At 34.3% G+C, this 18,035-nt stretch overlaps 2 pseudogenes; both read right to left on the reverse strand.

Moving 5' to 3' along the window:
- Positions 1–801: 801 nt before the first annotated feature.
- Positions 802–2,586, reverse strand: LOC134280443 (uncharacterized; annotated as a pseudogene).
- Positions 2,587–11,132: 8,546 nt separating this feature from the next.
- On the reverse strand, positions 11,133–12,963 carry LOC134280438 (uncharacterized; annotated as a pseudogene).
- Between the last annotated feature and the right edge of the window lie 5,072 nt (positions 12,964–18,035).

Consider the following 18,035-nt stretch of genomic DNA (forward strand, 5'->3'; position numbering starts at 1 on the left):
CAGGGGGCTCTTATTTCCAAACAAATGACCTAGGGACAGGGGCGGTTAATAGGGATATTACGGTATACATGAATGATCAAATTTTAAAATTAAAATCAAAAGAGGAAAAAACGTAGCTTTTCAATTTGCTTCCGACGCCCATGCATATGGAGACATACATTCGCCGGTGCAAATTTTTCTATACATTTTAGTATATGGCCATTGAGCAAGGAGGGATATTTTTATGCCAGCACCTACTGTGAACGGGACCTCGGTTTTACGGATATCCAAGGACCGTAATTCCAGGTCCCATAAATTTGAACCTGCGATGTAATCAAGTCCTTATTCGCGAAAAGACGCTCTAACCTACAGATTGCCACGCATGCGACATTTAAACTATGAAGAATGTAGTATTGATTTTAAGTCACAAAATCATATACTGCCTTTCTGGACGTTTCAACCTTAAAACAAAGGAATTTCTTTTATTGCCAAACACACATCAAATCTGAACACACGAGAATAATGAATTTCAAATCATAACAAATTTTTATTCACATAAGTAGCTTAATTTCAATCATTGTATTGCATACAACGGTCATTCTACGATTCTATAATGTTTGGAAGCAAATAAATTGATTTGAATTTTATTGTTCTATTTATAGAATTTTTTTTTAAAATCACATTTTCATTTATTTCAATCTTAATAAAACATTGTTTATGTACAGATAAAACTATCTTCATTTTGTTCAACACAATTATCAATTCAAAATATAGATGTCTAAAAATATCTAAAGACTGTATTGAAAATTAAATTATCTAGATAAATGCTACGTCGATACTTGTTTGTAGAATCAATTATTTTTAAATTTATTAAGACATTAGTATCGCATTATAAAGCTAGTAACACACATGAAGTATACATATTGTCATAGAACCTCCTCCTTATTGTAGGTACTTTATTCTCTTGATTATTCCCATGAAACACTCCCCCACCATTACCTCCCCCTCCCTAACGACACACACGGCCCGTGGTCTCCGTATCCCCTGATCAGGAATGATGTACCTCAGGAATCGGCCGTCCCTGTCCAGCATGTGAATCTTGTCGCCATTAAAGTCCGTGATGATGATGTGATGCATGCTGTCTGTAGTAAGGGAACATGGTAAGAATACCTCCTTTGATGCTTTGTTCCCTGTGTAGGAAAACCTGAATATCCCGAACTTGTCAACGACAGTGACGGCTTTTTTATCCCAGTCAGCTACACAGATGTCGCCGTTACCATTCTCAACCACGTAATTTGTTTTTCCAAACAGAGGCTGGTACTGGGAGTCGTACTGGATATCCTGCAGCACGTCACCAGAACTGCTGTATCTTATGACCTTAGACTCTGCTTGATCTATTGTCCGGAGACAGACCAGGAAGTCACGCGCCGTGGTACAGGTGATACCGTGAGGTTTCCACTCCCCGGTACTGAACAACGTATCTACTTTACCGTTTGTAACCTTCTTCACGGTGTTGTCATTTATATCGGTGTACACCACGTGTCCATCATGAATTGTCAGGTTACAACCATAACACGTGATGGTGACAGTGTCGTGGAGACGTCCCTGGAAGTCAAAGAGCTTGAGCTCTTCACTTTCTCCTCCTGTCCACACGCTGTCATCACCGAGGGGAACCATGTCATACAGACGGTTGTTGTTTCTTCCCGCTGGAAACTCTGTATCAAAGGAGGACAGAACTGTAGGTACATCTAGAGCTTGTCGTGATGAAGGGGTTTGATCTTGTTGTGTAATATCGTCAATTGGCAGTTTGTGTGGTTCTAAAGTCTCTATGTAACCGAAGTACGATGTTGTATGGCTCTCAGTAAACTTCAAGGGTTGGAAATATGGCGGGCGTGGTTCCTCTATGAAGGTTGACACCTGAAGATTTTCAAGTCCATGCCTTAACACCATTAAACCAGGGACATCTTTGGATAATGTTAAGGTGAAGACTGTTTGTTTTAAGTTTTTCAATTTCTTCAGTATTTCTTCAAAATCTTTTTTCTGCTTCAATAATACTCCTGCATGCTTTTCTTGTAATTCATCAAGATCCTTATGTAATACCTTCTCTGCTTTATCAATCTCCTGATGCCACTCTCTAGCATGGGATGAAATGTTATCTTTTGTCTGTTTGTAGACATCTGGAAGTGCTGCTGATCTTTTACTTAAATGTTCCAGGATTTTTTCCACTTCTAATCTCATCGATTTCAGTGGCTCATTTTCTTTCTTTATAATATTGGATAATGCGTCGAGTTTCACGGATAATTTGACAACATCATGTGTCTTGTGTTTGTTTAAAGCACATGCGACACAGATGGGAAGATCATAGGTGTTGCAGAAGGCGCAGCACTGTTGCTGGGAACGGGTAAGGCATCCTCAACCATCTGGTTTGCTTTGTTCTTTGTATTCTGTAACATCATGACCATTTTTGGATTTGATTAGCATGTGAGGGCCTACACATGCAATGCTGCATAATTTAACGGCACATCTTTTGCACGTGAACTTGACAGGACCTTTACAAATATCACATTCTAGGTAATGTTGCCCTTGTCTCACATTAGCGGACCCCATACTTTTATCTTTAAAAGAAAATTGTAAAACTGTAAATCGTAAGTTTGTGAAATATTCATGGAAATAAAAGCACATGTCGAAAATTTTATTTGATTATGTTTGATTATGTGTACACTAAATTTAAAGATCTTCAGGGTTCTCAATTTATTTTTTTAGTCCAAAATCTTTAGGAGAACCCCCCCAAAAAAACCACTTAACAAACAATTGAATAGTAGTATGCAGTACAATTTCATATATATTTGAAACATGGACTTAATTTCTTATTATTAAACTGTGGTATTTACAAACATAAATAAATACAAGTATATAAAAGTTTTTAACGAAATTTATCAAATTTTATGCTCAGTAACATTTGATGGTTTAACATAGAGCATAATTCTATCATTCTTTTTAATTTGCATGTTTACTTCATTGATAAAGTGAAGGAACACAGTGATTCCACAGCAATCTTTTATGAAAAATATTTATGACATTGAACGAAAAGTAAGATATCATAGCATGTTTGATATGTTAATTTACCTCTGTCAGGTCTTCCAGATTAATTTTAAGCTATTAATGATTCTAATTTTAGTGACCTTGTTTTAGTTTATAAACAAATCAAATGAATTTCATGTTCAATCAGACCATCTTACGTCACAAGAAGAATTTTAGTCAGATCACGTACTGTATACAAAATCTGTCAAAGAAATTCATATTAAACGACCCTAAAACTTCGGAGACTAAATAAATAGCTTTGAATATTTGATTAATTATAATAAATAAATACATACCTTTTTACAATCAATCTGCCATCTTAAACATACCCGACTAATGGACAAAACGGACAATACTTTTTCTTTAAATTCTGGCCTATTTAAAGGGTAGGCCCATAGAGTTTATGTGTTGTATTTAAATCTCCACAGCTGCATAAACAATTCAAAAGATGTATATTCAAATAATTGTAATAGAATATAATTAAGATCGTTTTGTCTGAATTTCTTTTAATATTCAAAAAAGGATTAACTTGTGTTACATTTACCCTTTCAAAGGTCTCAGTACAATTACTTATGCAAAACTCATGTGCTTATTACAGCTTTATTTGGTGATTTAAACCTTTATCTTTAGAATTGTCCACGTATATTTCATTTGTAAATAAATCTGTACATCGTAACAACATTTTCATATGCTCATCTGAGCCGAAGGCTCAAATGAGCTTTTCTGATCACATTTTGTCCAGCGTCCGTCTGTCTGTCTTTTAAACTTTTACATTTTCGACTTCTTCTCAAGAATTGCTGGGCCAATTTCAACCAAACTTGCCACAAAGCATCCTTGGGTGAAGAGGATTCAAGTTTGTTCAAATGAAGGGCCACGCCCTCGGGGGGGGGGGGGTTTTGGGAATTCATGAAAATTTTGTATGTTTTAAAAATCTTCTTCTCAAGAACCACTGTGCCAGGAAAGATGAAACTTATGGGGAAATATCCTCAGGGAGTGTAGATTCAAATTTTTTTCAAATCATGACCCCCGGGGGTAGGGCGGGGCAACAATGGCCGACAAAAGTTTAACATAGAAATATATAGGAAAATTCTTTAAAAATCTTCTGCTCAAGAATAACAAAGCCATAATTGATCAATTTATATGGAAGCATGTGAAGGTAGTGTAGTTCAAATTTGCAATTTTCAAATCATGAACCACGGGGTAAAAAAGGGCGGGGCCACAATGGCCGACCAAAGTTTTACATAGAAATATATAGGAAAATTCTTTAAAAATCTTGTTCTCAAGAAAAAAACTTAGCCATAATTGATCATATTTATATGGAAACATTCTCATGAAGTGTAGATTCAAGTTTGTTCAAATCATGACCCCTGGGGTTGGGGCGGGGCCACAATTGCCGAACAAAGTTTTACATAGAAATTTATAGGAAAATTCTTTAAAAATCTTCTTCTTAAGAATAGCAAAGCCATAATTGATAATAATTATATGGAAGCATTCTCAGGTAGTGCAGATTCAAGTCTGTTCAAATCATATCCCCGTGGGTTTGGGCGAAGCCACAGTGGCCAACCAAAGTTTTACATAGGAAAATTCTCTACAAATCATCTTCTCAAGAATAGCAAAGCAATGATTGGTCATGAGACTACTTTTGGATTTAAACTTTTCAATTATAAATCAATTTTTACTTCTTCCTAGCCACAGTGCTCAGGTGAGCGATGTGGGCCATGGGCCTCTTGTTTAAGAAGATGCAAAGTTTTTTTTGTGTTTTTGTGGGGGTATTATATACCATGCCTGGCTGGGGGGGGGGGGTTCGTTGTGGGGATGGGTCCAGATTCCCGGGAATTTACAGATTTATTAAAAGTATAAACTGTGGTTTCATCAATTTTCGTGGATTTTATAAAAAGGACGTTTTCGAGGATACGTAATTTCGTGGACATAAGCATTGCGTATACAAATATATAGCATATTTCTTAATTCAATAAACATTTAAATTTAAATTAGTGGATCAGCTCCAATAAGAAATCCTCGAAAATTGGTGCTCAACGTATATTAATGAAACCACAGTACTAGACCAAGTAAAAGTGACCTTCGAACCCTACCCCTTCTAGAGGACGTGGTTCTCTGTGAAATTTGTAGGTAAATGCACAGATATGACAATTTATAAAAGTCAACTACTGCCTCCTCACTTTTCACTAATTAAAAGAGTTAAGGCTTTTGTTTAAGTTGACAAGAAATTTCTGGGTATGGAATTTTTGAACTGTGCTGGAAACCCAACTCCTTTGCAAGTCTTTTAAAGCTCCGCGATTCTATTCTTTAATTTTCTACAATGAATAATCGTGGACCGCTTGTACATGTACCATATGAAATATCATCACTGAACCTTTTTCATCTTATGTATGCAGACGATATGGTGCTCTTTTCTGAAACAGTTTGTGGTCTGTAATCGCTGTTAGATCAATTATCAAACTATTGTGAAACATGGAAAATACAAATTAATGTGGACAAATCAAAGATTGTTGTCTTTAGAAAAGGGGGAATTAATAGTGAAAGAATGTGAAAAGTGGTATATTAATGGTGAAAAACTTGAAATTATTGATCACTTTACATACTAAGGCATTATTTTTAATTATAATACTAAGTTTCTCGTGCTGAGAAACATCTTGATGAACAAAGTAGAAAAGCATTAATTGTTTTATAAAAGAAAAATCGTTACATGTTCTTTAATCATGAGACATTGTCGTCTTTGTTTGATTGCTTTGTGGGCAGTATCTTAAACTATGCGTCAGAAATCTGGGGTTCACTTGCATCACCTAATAATGAAAAACTACATCTTGATTTTTGTAAACATATTTTAGGAGTTAAAAGGACAACATGTAATGTTGCTGTATATTCTGAATAAGGACGATATCCTCTCCTTTACCACAGAGTGTAAAATATAATTAAGTTATGGAAGAAAATTCTGGACCAAAAAATTGCATCATACAACATTGTTACAGTGTTTTATATGAGTGTGTAGAAATGCATACTGCAAAAAACAGGTTGTCAAATGTTAAAAGCCTTTTATGCAATTTAGGTATGTTTGGATAATGGGAAAAACAAAAACTTGAATGTGTAGGCCTTTCTATCGTAAAGCAAAGAATTTATGACCAGGCAAGACAGAATATTTTCTCTCAAATACATAGCTCTAGGAAATCTTCTTTTTACAGATATTTAATTGCAAATCATAATCATACAATTTTACTTACGGAAACCCATACCAATAAAATATCAAAAATGTATTTCTAAATTGAAATTGTCATCACATCAATTGGCAATTGAAACAGGTCGATATAGTAATACAGAAAGAAACTTTAGATATTGTTTTTTGTGTTCAAATTATGTTGAGGATGAATTTCATTTTATTTTAATCTGTCTGCTCATGAAATACACCGTATGAAATACTTAAAGCCTTATTATTGGAAAATACCTTCAATGTTTAAATTTTTGCAACTTTTTTAATGTTGAAAATGTAAAAGAACTATGCAACTTAGGTGAATTTATCTACTTTAGCCTTAAAACTAGAAAAGACATATTAAATTAATCATTTATGTCATAATTATTTAAATCATACATATTTGTATCGTATGTACATAATTATTATATTCTCCTGTAAACCTGTACAGTCATGTTTGTATTTGTTTGTACTGATGAACTATAAAACTCAAAGTCGATAAAGAACTTGAACTTGATTATCATTCTTATCAAGAATAATGAACATAATTTTGACAGTATCATAAAGGTTATTAAACAAGGACGATCATTATTTTCGTACCACATTGACTTTTTAAGAGCAAAAAAGACTTTATTTTAATGAACATAAATTATCCTGTTAGAGTAATTTGGTCATACTGGCTTTTTGTCACTCGTCTCGAGAACATTTAATTTTGGGCATTTTTGTCTAGTCCAGAAACTTATAATGATTAAAAACAATTCAACAGACCAATATTTTATATAATATGTAAACAGGGACTGCTGATTTTCAATTGTTATAAAATTCATTCAAATTCAGTTTTTATGGCTAATGTCATTTACATTTAAAATAAAATGCAAGTTTGTGCGTGATTAAATTATTTAAAATGCTAGTTAACAGAACTCCTCCTCACAAAAATACCGAATTCCATTTTTTTCAGCTACAAGTTCCAACCTTGTAGGTTCCAGCAACAGCTGTCAACCAAGTCTACAGTTTAAAAACCCAGTATTGACAATAGGCTACTTCACTCTGACAGAAGGAACTGTGACATGTAGAAATGAGCAACCTGTAGCCGATCTCATGCAGTGCTCGGGTCATTATGAGTTCCAGGCCATTTATACAAACATTATGAAGGTCTTCACAAATAAGTGTAATTGTTGCCAGCCCATACGAACTGTTACAAGGAGTGCCGTTCTTACGTGTTCTGACAAATCTACACGAACCAAATCGTACACCGTTCCCGAGGTTTGCGGATGTAGGGCCTGTACCAGTGGAACTTAATTGGACGATTACAATTAAATCTCATTTGCCTCCCGTTTATGACCAGTATTTAGTTTAATGAACACATTTTATACAAAGACATTTTTATTGAATATATTTTTTTAACTTCTCATCCTAGTTTGTATATATATTTTTATGCTGTTTTGTTGTTGTTCATCTTCAATCTCATGTTATATAAATAAATGCAACTGTTACAAACCTTAGTTTTTTTTAATTCTAGATAATAACAGTTATTCATGTTCAAAAAAAGATTTACATGTACATGGATTTAGCTACTCCACACTTATATATAATATATATTTCATACACCTAGAGGCTGAAGAGTGTATAAAATACAAATGGGTGTGATTACCTGTACAGCCTTGAAAATATTGATATATGTTTTCTATAACAAAACTAATTCATACACCAGGCCCAATAGATGGTATATCAAACTATTGATAAGATTGACCACAGGATTCAATGTATCTTTGACCCCGACTTCAGAGGGTGAAAGATAAACTTCTGTGTTAACCAATCAAACTCGTGTTGCAAGTTATATAGAAAATAAGTATATTATAGACACAGAAAACGGAAAGTTTTGATATCCAGCTAATACAGGATCGGAATGTTCTTATTCTATCAAACAGAAATTTAGATATCATTATTATCTACGGTGCATGTAGTTCTCTCTGTAAATTAATATAACTAACCTTATTTGGAATCCATTCTCAGTCTCAAAATAAAATGAGATGTGTTTGGGAAACACTGATGCCCCCGTGTGGCAACATACATGTAGCGAAGGCAAATTTTCCCAAATGCAATTCAAATATATTGGTATCCCTAAAAAAGATTTGAGATTTGAGATTGGTCATTGTTCCTTATCTTTCCCCTTATAATCTTATAATTAACCAGAATACTCTGCCGAGGCTGTAGCTCTACTGGTTTGTACTAATAACAAAGGATGAGAAAAGAAGCCATTGCCATCAGACCAAAACTGTAGAAGGAGTAGCGTTTTAAAGGAATTTCATTGAAAATTCTATTTTTAGTAACAATGGCAACATCATTCTCCAAATCAATAACCGATGCACTATTTCAAATATCTTAGTGTGTGTAGTCTACTTGTGTGCCAGGTTATATTGAAATCAGACCAAAATTATGGGAGGAGTAGCGTTTTAAAGGAATTTCACAGAAAATTCTATTTTTAGAAACCATGGCAACACTGCTCATCGAAATCAAAAAACGATTCACTAATTTATGTATCTTAGTGTAGTCTACTTGTGTGCAAAGTCATATTGAAATCAGACCAAAACTGTAGAAGGAGTAGCGTTTTAAAGGAATTTCACAGAAAATTCTATTTTTAGAAACCATAGCAACACCGTTCACCGAAATCAATAACAGATGTACTTTTCTATGTTTCTTGGTGTAGTCTACTTGTGTGCCAAGTAATTTTGAAATCAGACCAAAATTGTTGAAAGGAGTAGCGTTCTAAAGGAATTTCACAGAAAATTCTATTTTTAGTAACCATGGCAACACCGTTTATCTAAATCAAAAACCGATGCACTATTCTATGTATCTAAGTGTAGTTTACTTGTGTGCCAGGTAATTTTGAAATCAGACCAAAACTGTTTAAGGTAAAGTGTTTTAAAGGAATTTCACAGAAAATTATATTGTTAGTAACAAAGGCAACATCATTCATCGAAATAAAAAACTGATACACTATTCTATGTATCTTAGTGTAGTCTACTTGTGTGCCAAGTAATATTGAAATCAGTCCAAAACTGTTGATGGATAGCATTTTAAGGGAATTTCACAGAATATTCTTTTTTAAGTAACCATGGCAACACCGTTCATCGAAATCAAAAACCGATGTACCGTTCTGTGTATCTTAGTGTAGTCTACTTGTGTGCCAAGTAATATTTAAATCAGATCAAAACTGTAGGAGGAGTACTAGTAGCATTTTCAAGGAATTTCACAGAAAAATTATATTTTTAGTAACCATGGCATCGAAATCAAAAACTGTATGTATCAACTGTATGTAATCAAAAACTGTTATGTATCTTACAGTAGTCTACTTGTGTGCCAAGTTATATTGAAATCAGACAAAAATAGTAGGAGGAGTAGCGTTTTGAAAAATTGTTTACAGACAGACGGACAGACAGACAGCTAGACGGACGGACGACGAACACCTTACTATCGCATTAGCTCTTCTGATCTCTGACCAGAAAATGAATTTTCTTTTATTTTTTACTTTGTGATTTAGTTATTCAAAATAGTACTCTTAAAATTTTAGATTGAATTTTAAGACTTCATTGGCATCAAAAGCAGGTTGAAAGTGAAAAGGGCGGGAGGTCAATTCAAAAAGTTAAAAATAAAAAAAAAGGAGGGGGGGGGGTAAATTATCCAAACACAAAACCTCCATATCGTGGGGTTGGGTGTGTGAAGGATCAAACTTCTTTCAGTGCTAATTTTTCAGTACTAAAAGTTCAAAACCCTCCCTTCATTGAATACAGTGCAATGGATGCGTGTTGAAAGTGGGAGGGGGAAACTAAGCTCCAATGTTCAATGCCTTTATTATGTCTATCATTGCAAAAAGGGGGTAAGCCCTCTAGACCCTTCTCTCCGGTCCTAACGCCTATAGTAATTTATTACACGGTTATTAAGTGTATAAGCTGATTGAAGAATGATTTTATACTCCCTCACAGAAAATTCAAACCCCAGCACCACCAAGAAAAGAAGTTTTTTTCCTCGATTTGGAAAGAATTCACTTTCTTTTGCTTGTTAAGAAATTGTTTGGGTATTGATTTTTTGACTGGGGTGATCCTCGATGAAATTTGCGGATCTTCGGCTGAATTTTCTTGACATGGAAAAGAATGTCTTTTACCACTGCAAATATGCATTTATGGCCGTTTCTGTCACTATAGTATCATGGCTCTTCAAATTTGTATACATAAAGGATCGATCTGGAAATGTTTCATCAACGTACTACGGATGTCACAAAAATGATTCTAATCTAGCATCACAATAATTTTTACTGTAAAACATTTAATCCTTTTAAAGAACTAGTTTACCATATACAATTGTTCAATTATTTCTATCGAAAAATGTATTTAAACTATTATTCATTGATTGGTTGTATGTTGTTTAACGTCCCTCTCCAGAATTGGAGACGCCATCACTTGCTGGTGGAGAGCTAGCTGCAGATTCTGTCTTATACTCGGTACTTATGGTCATTTAGCAGGGAGGGATCTTTTTTGTGACACGGGACGTTGGTTTACACGGTCTCATCCGAAGAAAGGTCTCCACCTTCCACAGTAGGATTTGAACTCTCAACTCCTTTCTTAGCGACTCTAGAGCGACGCTCTAACCACTGCGCCATCCGGGCGACTTTTAAACTATAAAGAAAGTGGAATAAAACGTCACAATATCATACACTGCCTTTCTAGACGTTTCAAAAAATCAAAAAAAAAAAAAAAAATATCAGGATTTCCTTTTCTTCCCAAACAAAGAAGATAATTTGAACACACAAGAAAAAGGAATTTCAAATTATAACAAACTTTTATTCACAAAGGTAACTTCTTTCTTTATCATTTGCAATGTACACACCAGTCACTCTAAGATTTCATAATATTTGGAAGTGAATTAATTGATTTGAAATTAATTGTTCTATTTATAGAGATTTAAAAAAAAATCATATTATTTTCTTGTATTCCAATTACAATAAAAATTGTTTGTGCACACATTAATATTCAAGCAAAATCCGAGTATAGAGAAGATTAGAATATCTCAAAACAGTTTTATGAATTAGAATATTTAGATAACTGCTACGTCGATATTTGTTTGTACATGTAAAAACAATAACTTTTCATTAATTAAGATATTAGTATTGAAATATAGATTTACAGTGTAGTATCACACATGGGATAAACGTATTGTCATAGAACCGCCTCCTTATGCTAGGTACTTTATTCTTTTGATCATTCCCGTTATAACCTCCCCCACCATTAACTCCCCCTCCCTAACGACACACACAGCCCCTGGGTACCGTATCCCTTGATCAGGAATGATGTACCTCAGGAATCGACCATCTCTGTCCAGCATGTGAATCTTGTCATTATAAAAGTCCGTGATGATGATGTGATGCATGCTGTCTGTGGTAAGGGAGCCAGGTAAGAATTCTTTCTTTGAAGCTTTGTTGCCTGTGTAGGAGAACCTGAATATTCCAAATTAGTCAACGACTGTTACGGCTTTTTTATCCAAGTCAGCTACACAAATGTCGCCGTTACCATTCTCCACCACGTAATTTGTTTTTCCAAACAGAGGCTGGTACTGAGAGTCGTACTGGATTTCCTGCAGCACGTCACCAGAACTGCTGTATCTGACGACCTTGTTTGATCTGTGTTCCGGAGACAGACCAGGAAGTCACGTGCCGCGGTACAGGTGATACCACAACGTTCCCACTCCCCGGTACTAAACAACGTGTTTACTTTACCGTTTATAACCTTCTTCACGGTATTGTCATTTGTATCAGAATACACCACGTATCCATCATGAAGTGCCAGAAAACCACCAAAATCCGTGATGGTGACAGTGTCAAGGAGACGTCCCTGGAGATTAAACAGCTTGAGCACTTCACTATATCCTCCTGCCCACACTCTGTCATCACCGAGGGGAACCAGGTCATACAGACGGTTGTTAGTTTCTTTTTCAGCTGGAAACTCTGTATCAAAGGAGGACAGAACTGTAGATACATCTAGAGCTTGTTGTGGTAAAGGTGTTTGTTCTTGTTGTGTAAGATCGTCATTTTGCAGTCTGTGTGTCTGTAGAGTCTCTATGTAACCGAAGTACGATGTTGTATAACTCTCATTAAACTTCAAAGATTGGAAAAATGGCGGTCGGGTTTCTTCTATAAAGATTGGTACCTGTAGATTTTCAAGTTCAAGCTTTACTTCTATCAAACCAGAAATATCTTTCGATTTTGTGAGGCCGAAAACTGTTTGTTTAAGATTTTTCAACTTCTTCAGTGTGTCTTCAAAATCTTTTTTCTGCTTCAACAATACTTCCGCATGTTTTTCTTGTAATTCATCTAGATCCTTATGCAATGCCTTCTCTGCTTTATCAATCTGCTGATGCCACTCTCTAGCATGGGCTGAAATTTTATCTTTTGTCTGTTTGTAGACATGTGGAAGTGCTGCTGATCGCTTATTTAGGTGATCGAGAATTTTCTTCAATTCTGATCTCATCGATTGAAGTCTTTTATCTTCTGTCGTGATGATGTTTAATAATGTTTCGACTTTCTCGGATAATTCAGAAATTCTATGCGTCTTGTGTTTGATCGAAATGCATAAGACACAAATGGGAATATCGCATGTCTTACAGAAGGCGCTAAACCGGTGCTGGGGGTGGGTAAGGCATTCATTACAGTACAGTCAACGCGGTTTAGGCATTTACCGCGCACCCCCGCGGTGTGAATCTCATCGCGGTTAGTACAGGTGTCTCAGGTAAAAACCGCGTGCCCCCGCGGTTCAGTAATCCAGGTAAATCACACCGTAGCGGTGCTTCTTAGCGATTACATGTGAAAAACAGTCTTGGTCTAAAACGCGAGTTACCTCCCTTAGAAAATATCAACCAAAACAAAATAAAACGAAATAATGACATTTTAAAATTAATTTTATAGAAGCTGAAATATTTGAAGTACAAAATAAAAATTAATTTTTCAAAAAAATACACCCTCATTTACTAAATAATTATAAAAATCATCAAAGCAATTTTCAAATAGCGTTTACTAATTCTTGAATTACTTTTTTAAAATGTGTTCATTCTATTTAGATCCACAACTTTCGATATAAATTACTGTAAGTGATATATTTATACGACAAAGCAAGATAAAACACCCCGTGTGTTATTCATGATATTCAATATTAATTTTTATTTTTCGTAGCGTTTTTTTTTTAAAAATTCTAATAGTGGATTGATTAAAGAAACGCGCGCGATTCATCGCAGTGTCACTTTCACTGGGGCTATAAATGATGAAAGTGTTTTAAAATAATTAATCTTCAAATATAGGAGTATAATACGCAGAAGATTTTTATGTAATCAGCATTCTCCGAGTCGTCTGTAAAGTGTCTTCCTTTATTCTGGGGCAATGTTCTTGAAATCAGTAGGGTGTGTATGCGTGTGTAATTTGATGGCCTACCAATCCGTAGAAGATAAAATAAAATTACATAATGTCTAGAGCTAGACCTGGCACGCATACTTGGTCCTCACAGCTGTACACTGGACAAGGTGCGATCCCCTGAATCAGCCCTACCCCTGGTGTACACGTGCGTGCCCGAAAAGGGTCAGTAAATTTCATCAGTCATACATGTTTCACATACTTCACAACGACATTTACATTGATCATATAATTTAAAACATATTTGAATTAATTATTTAAATTTAAGATATGCAGATTACCATGATTAATTTCGTGTATTAAAAAAGTTAATTTTGATGTAACAATCACCCCCCTTCTCCCTTTATTTACTGGGACACTTAATGTGTCTTACACAAAACTCAGCACAATTACAACTTTGAATGTGGGGTTATTTCCCAATATCAGTAGATGAATTGATTCAGAAAATAGTTAAGGTGATTTAGAAAATAATTTATTCACTACCAAGCTTATTCCTGCAAAATTCTATTAAGGACTATTTACATCGCGTAAACAAAAAATTACTGAAAAAGAAATTCATTAACACCACAAACAATATCGGAACAACATTTTATGTGCATTTTGCATTGGTAAGTAATTTTTTGTCCTCGATCAATCTAGTACATGTATACAAACTGTACAAGTAGCTGCAAGGACTAATCGTGGTCTCCTTAGTAACTGGTGGATTCGTGTGTATTGTGCGCGTTGAAGCGGAGAGGGATTTCCTGTCTCACAGTGACACTGTACTGGGTATAATTTCACACCTTTGTGAAAGACAAAGGATTTGGATTTTCGCAACATTTTGACAGTTTTAAAATATAAACTCATAAACTGGGTGGATTATCTTGATTATAACAGGATTCCCCTACTGCCGTCTGCATGAACTTCTTTTTTTTTTAAACATAAGGTTGTATGTTTCAATAAAATTACATTTGGATTCACAAAAAAACTGATCTAAATGACTTTCCCTGTATCTGCTTGGTCTTCTACAAATACAAAAAATAGGAATGTTAACGCTGTCCTATATGCACTGTGTACATGTCCCTCAAAAATTACGACAAACTACATGTACATGTATTTCACTGCGTCTAGTTAATCCCATACGTTGACAGGGGTGGCTATAGAGGTAGAAATAATATTAATTCTTTTACATATGTATGCATGTATAGCAAAAGGACGATATATCAATTTATTATGCACAACGGTATGCACAACAAAGCACCCCGTTTTATCTGTATACTATTATTATGCGGAATTTTTTTTAAAAAAGTTTTCTCTTATTTTATTTGCACATTTATTTAAGAGTTCATTAAGTAACACTTTAAACTGCATACAAATATTTCTACTACTCAGTGTTTTCAGTTAACACGCTTTTCTCATGAACATTGTTCGTACTTACAAGTATGCTTTCAAGCGGAAATGCGCTGCAGTTTAAAGTGAATTTTGCCGATTTAAAAAAAACAAAAATAATAATACGAGAGAGAGAGAGAGAGAGAGAGAGAGAGAGAGAGAGAGAGAGAGAGAGAGAGAGAGAGAGAGAGAGAGAGAGAAATTTATTGCACATTGCCTATAAACATGTTTCAGAATATCTAGATCTTCCATTCATCGAATATTTATCGAAACATGTATGCGTTTCATTGTAAAAGTGATACACGGTATATAGTCATTGATTTAGAGAAATAAAGTTTATGCTTATGCTGAGAATATGATTTATTTTTTTTTAAACATGTTTTAAAAACTTACAATTATCAAACATCAGAATAACTTGGGAAAACAATCATGCGCTATTTTTTTATTTTTTTTTTTGGAAATTCTTCGGGTAGTACAGTATCACTGTATTGATATTTTTAATTGCACCATTTTTAAAAACTCAAAATCTGCAATTTTATAGACCGAATATGTAGTTATAGATATTATACGGCCGTACAGGTGAGATCAATCCGATGTGCCAGTCAACGGTAAGTCACACCGCCGCGGTCTATACCTGGCTACAGGTAAGACCGCGATGAAATAACCGCGGGGGTGTATCGCGGAAAGGATCAAAACACCGCGGGGGGAGCGCGGTTTAATGCCTAATCCGCGTTGACCGTACTGTATATTCTGTTACGTCGTGTCCATTCTTAGGTTTGGTAAGCATGTGAGGTCCCACACATGCACTGCATAATTTGACAGCACATCTATTGCATTTGAAGTTGACAGGACTTTTACAAATATCACATTCTAAGTAATACTGTCCTTGATTTAAATTTGAGGACGCCATCTTTTTTTCTGCAAAGGAAAACGAGTAAAAAATGTAAATAAATTTTGCAGTAAAATCAGTTTCTTATTAACTTAAACATTTAAACTAAAACCTTTTAAATAATTAAAACCTAGTTGCTGCTTTTATATTCTCATTTTTATTTCCTTTACAACTTACTGAACTGCTATGCACCATACACTTAATTAATGTTCTCGTCAAAGAAATATGACGCTAGAAACAGACAAGTATGACACTATATATAGCTACGTTTTCCCCGCAAGCTTTTACAGCACGGTACAAGTTTTTCTAGAGTTAAGATATACTGACGTATGTTTTAAAAAAAATTAACTTATTTTATGAGATTTAAGCAAGTATAAAATAGAGGGGAATTAGCATTAAATTAAAGATTTGTGTACTTTTGAAAGTGTCTGAAAAATGCGTGATTGCGGGGAAACGGTATATGCTTTATTTTGTTTTAGAAAAGGGAAACGATATGTGCGTTTAAATGCATGGCTGCGGGGAAGGGGTGTAAGAAAAAAATCTTCTAAAATAGTGTATTTTTACGAATGTGAATGCACAAATACAATGAAACAATTTTGAAGCTTATTTTTAGTTTGATGATAAGTATTAAACATCATGCAATAGTTAAATGTTTACTTCTTCAAAACTAAGAAATTTATTTCTAACGCAGACTTTTACCAAAAAAGCACTGCTAGAAAATTGACAAGTTCATAGAGTTTAATTGTTAATATTTTTATTCGATCATTTTCAAAAGGATTTTTTCAACTCCATGTTATAGTTCCATAGTGTATATTTTATGATTAATTGATCTAACATTTCTTTTTCTCTCATTCAATGTTAACCCATGCCATATCTTGCATGGTTATTTAAGTTCTTTCAATTTTTCTATTTTGAGTCCTAGTCCTTTTTTAAAGATATGTCGATAATACAATAATCATCTAGATCATTCTTATTTTTCAGAGGTAGGAAATATTTTTACTACTACCGTGAGATTTGTAAGCAACAATGTAGACTTAACGATTCAAACTGAAAGGATAAGTTGAATACTTTAAATGGTAAATGAGATATTTATTACAAACCTCTTTACGACCAGCCCTCCACTTTGTACAGATAAAACACGACTTATCGGTCCAATGAGTAAGGCTGATTGTATGTCGATTCAAATCAGGGTGCATGTTTATGTGTGTTTTGTGCAATTGTGCAATACATAGTACACAAAATGAAGTTAAACCCCTAAATGTTTATCTATAAAATTGTCTACTTTTCTTTCATAAATAGGAAGTTTTAACTGTAAATTAAAGTCTTAAGATTTGTAAATGGTTATAAACAGTAATAAATTGTTGTTCATTTTCGTAGCATATTAATTAATTTATAAACACTGATTTTGTTCTTTTTTCTTTCATAAGAACTTAGAATTTATTTTGGACAGTTCACTGTTTCATTGAATCAGTTCCAGCAAATAATGTGAACTGAGCAGATGACTTTATTTCAGTGAATATATTGTACCCTTATCAGAGAGAAAAGATCTGCAGTAAAGATGCCCACACAAACTAAAAGAATAGTTAAATTCTGGAGTTTAGTTAAAATCTCGACTTTAATTAACTTAAAGATTGATTCTATAATCTTACAAAGAACAAATTAAAGAAATACTCTGCTTTAGAAACATCTTAAGAAAAAGTTTTTGCAGATCTGAATAGGAACATCATCGAATTTTTGATTCATTGCCCAAGAGTGTGTCATGAATAGTAAATAAAAGATTAGATGAAAGTAGACCTCTTATTTGCATCTATGATATAATGGAGTGAAATTTAGATTGAATTTATTGAATTAATTTTAGAAAAGTTCACTGCAGTTTCCATTCCCAATGAACTCTTTTGCTGGAATAGCCCTTCAAAATGTTATTCTGTAAAACACAAAGAAATGACCAAAATGTATTATTCTCCGTTATGAATGAGTAATTTCCCCCTTTTCAGCAAACAATACCTCAGTTGTTTCCCCTGTCACAACACCAGCCCCTCAACCCTGCAAGTAAAGCCTTT

The sequence above is a fragment of the Saccostrea cucullata genome, unplaced genomic scaffold (assembly GCF_032062105.1).
Source record: "Saccostrea cucullata isolate Sc308-1 unplaced genomic scaffold, CSIRO_AGI_Scuc_v1 ctg5506, whole genome shotgun sequence".
In the NCBI taxonomy this organism is placed as follows: Eukaryota; Metazoa; Mollusca; class Bivalvia; order Ostreida; family Ostreidae; genus Saccostrea; species Saccostrea cuccullata.